Source organism: Cryptomeria japonica, chromosome 11 (assembly GCF_030272615.1).
Source record: "Cryptomeria japonica chromosome 11, Sugi_1.0, whole genome shotgun sequence".
NCBI lineage: Eukaryota > Viridiplantae > Streptophyta > Pinopsida > Cupressales > Cupressaceae > Cryptomeria > Cryptomeria japonica.
In genome coordinates, this window is record NC_081415.1 from 69,292,991 (window position 1) to 69,296,814 (window position 3,824).

Here is a 3,824-nt window from a genome sequence, read left to right on the forward strand (position 1 = left end):
CAGTGATAGCTATTTGGCATTCAAGGGAATTAAGAGATGCATTGATGGCTCAATAAAGGCATCATCTATCATTCAAGAATGCTAGAAACTAAGGGAAGCACAAGAAATTATGGATAAAGGTGGGAAAAAGATAATGAAGCTACAATAAAAGACAACCAAATTGTTAAATCTTGGTTTGTTGAAGAGTGTTCACACATAAAATAAATTCATTGGAAAAGAAGCTTTCAAAAAAAGGATGGAGGATAAAATAAAGTTTGAATTTGACTTGCTTCCTAAGGACACAACTCCTCACAACCTTTTGAATTTCATCAAACCATTGACAACTTTTGTATGCAGTATTGGGTGAAACAGTGGAGTCAAGTCACTCTTCCAAATATGGATTGCTGACAAAGTTGTACTTGACTTACTATAATTTAAAAGAAATTGGACTTCCATAAGACGGAGAGTGGAGCACCCTACAAAAACTGGCACAAAGATCTCATGAATCATAGTATGTATTGCATAGTTTTATGCTTTTACTCTTAATTTCAAGGTTTTCTTCTTTTTTTTTGTTTGGAATTTGGCATCGCTTGAAATAACTCTATTTTATGAACAGGAAAAATGCAACACACACCATTACTAATCCAGCCTATTATGCACACCTTCAACCTTGTAAATTTGCATTCTCAAATTCTCTCAAATTTTAACTTTTTTGTCTTTCTCTATTTCTGATTTCTAAGTTTTGTGCATTGCTATTCTCTATATTTAATTTGTTGTGGCTTGAATTAGGTTCTAAGTTTGAACTCTATTTTTTGAACATGAGACATGTAGTAGTTGCTAAATTGCTAATCCGGCCTATGATGGTCATAGATACCTTCAACCTTGTAAAATTGTACCATGTTTGTGATACTGATGGGACAATAGATTCAGTGCCTTGGTAATTGATTTTGATGTTGAGTCTTCACATGTTGCAAATAGACCTGAAGATGTTATTTCTCCCTTGTTTATATAAAAGTGAATTTAGGGTCATTTGCAAAGGGTTTTGAAATTTCGTATTGACTTTTGCATAGAGAATCACATAGAGTTGTGTATTGAATGAATTGTATCATATGACTATATTTTGAAACAATTAATGAAAATATCAACATGTCTAAATAAAAACCACTCTATCAATAAATACATTATTCTCTTTTATTTTTCTATTCTCTATTTGAAATTAGAAAGTTGAAAAATGCAACTGCAAATCAATATTAAATTTTAAATGCCAAAAGTTGACAGACACATAAAATATCATCAAGTTATCAACCACAATAATATGTTTTTGTAATATGAATGATGAGATAAAGTAAGATTAATAAATAGCTAAGAACTGCTAGTCCTAAATCTCTTAAAGTTGCCATTCCTCCTCAACAAATTCAGAGTTTCCTTGATTCTTGTCTATGTTTTCTTCACTCTGAGTTTGCATACCTCTGCTGAACTACATCTCAATGCTACCAGTTGGTCTAGTACATGAGTCAATTGTCTCACTGCCACTTTGGTTTGAAGTGTTGCCCAAAACTCTTCTTTCACATTTGGACCTCCAGATTTTCAGTTCCCTATCGTAAGGAAAAGTGTGGACATCATACCTAGATGTATAAACCCTCAAGAAATTTTCCAAATTCTTGTCTAGTTTGTTTCTTAGCTTTTATTTTAGGAACCACAAAGCACTAGAAACTCTCTCATCCTCCACTGAACCCAATATCATGTTAAGACATAAAACAACAAGCTTGAAATATTTTGATATTGAATCACGCATCACTTCGCTTTGACCTAGATTTGCCCAAAGCCTTGTTACTGATCCCTCTTCATGGGGGTTCTCCATTATGTCATATCGTTCCCTCATAGTGAATGCAAAATGGGCTGATTTCTCTCTAAGAAGAGTTTCATTTAAAATTCTATTTATAGTTACTCCATTGAATTCTTTGGATTTGCAAAATTCCTTTATCAAAGTTAGGAGCTGAGTTCAAATATTAGTTGAATTGTTGAGGTTCCAATAGTGAGGAAACACAATAGACATGACTTCAATAAGTTTCCCAGGAGGGAATTTGCTTCTAATATGCGAGGAAAGATCATAGGCAATTTTCTTCACAAAACCAATTACAGACTCAACAATCTTGCTAAACTCTTCCCTTGTAACTCTTGCTAGTCGCTTCTTGGGGTGCTTTCCTGGTTCCTTGGGCTCAATCATGGAAAAGCAGTTCATTGGTATCTCAACTCAGTGTACACTGGCACATAACTCCCCGTTTGCACTGATATGTAAAAAGTTATCAAGATTGTTCAAATCTATGAGTGTCTACCACTTAGCAAAATTTTCATCAGATAATGTTGGCTGAGATCCATAGAGATTATCGAGGGTGAGTCATGTGATCTTACACAACTTAGCATATTCTACAATATACATAGCTCTTTGCTGGACTTTTTTCATAATATTTCTCATTTCCTCTAGAATGGGGAGAAGAGATGCTAAAGTTAAGAGTGTCTCTTTATTACTTAGCTTCCAAAGCAAGTTAGGAAATTTTGATTGCTCTAATTCATTGCGATTTGTGTGAAATAGTCCAATCAAGGATGGATATTATGAAAAAACTCGATGCACTGGTCCATCCAAAGAGATCCATTCGGTATCATTATCCTTAAGAAGCTTGTTCCCATCGGTTATTCCATCAACAAAGTGTTGAAATTCCATAAATCGTTTGGGACTTCGACAAAAGTGTGATTAGAGCTCTCTAATGAAATGATCAATTTTTTTACTGGAGCATGCTTGCTCACAATTCCAAAAGCTATATTCATTTTGTGGGTCATGCAATGAATGCCAGTAATGTAGGGTGCACAAGAAGTTTTCATCTTTGCGCAAAGACCGTTCCTATGACCTTGCATTACTGAAGCTCCATCCGCTCCAACACACACCAACTTTTTGACAATCATCATGTCATCCATACCTCCATACTCAATTAAAGAACTCTTTAATAGTCAAAATAAAATTTCCGTTGTCGCACTATCCTTCATTTTAGTAACAAATAGTAGATGAGGTTGGCGGGCATGATTCTGTACAGTATGAACATGCATGCATACCCACAAAGTATTATCTACTACCGTAACTTTGTCTAAAGACAACGAAATAAAGTTTGACTCTCTTATTTTTTCGTTTACATCTTCTTTTTCAACCTCAACAAGACAACTTGCCCATTCCCATCCACTTTTTACTAACCAGTGACTATTAGGATAGTTAGGAACTTTCAAAAAGTGTAATAAACCACTCATTGATGGGTAGTCTATCATAGCACGCCCTCTACTCAAAATATAAAAACAACACTTAACCGAACAACTTTTCGCAGTTGTTCTATTTGCATTGTTTTTCCAAGAATGGCTTCAATAGAACCTTTAACTTCAACAGGCTTCGTCTGTATTTTCTTCTGAAAATATTAAAATTCTTCGACATTCCTCACATGCTTACATTCCTCCTTTGTTTTCCATCTTATCACTGATTTTTCAACTCCATCTATCATTTGTTTTTTGTAAACTTTACCCATATGTTTTCCTATGGTGTCAATTTTTAGTTGTGACCTCTTTTCCTTTTTATGTTTCCAAGTGCAAATATTACACCTACATTCTAACGGAGGATCGCCTTCAATTGGATTCTCCACTAGTTCAATGAATGGATACTTTGACGCCCAAGTAATTTGAAAATTTCTCACTGACATATCCCACTCCCGATCCTTTTTTGATTTGGGTTGATGCTTTTTTAATTTGGCTTTTCCTTTCCCCTTCCATGCATGATCATTTGTGGCATTATCACCCAAGTCGTTTAT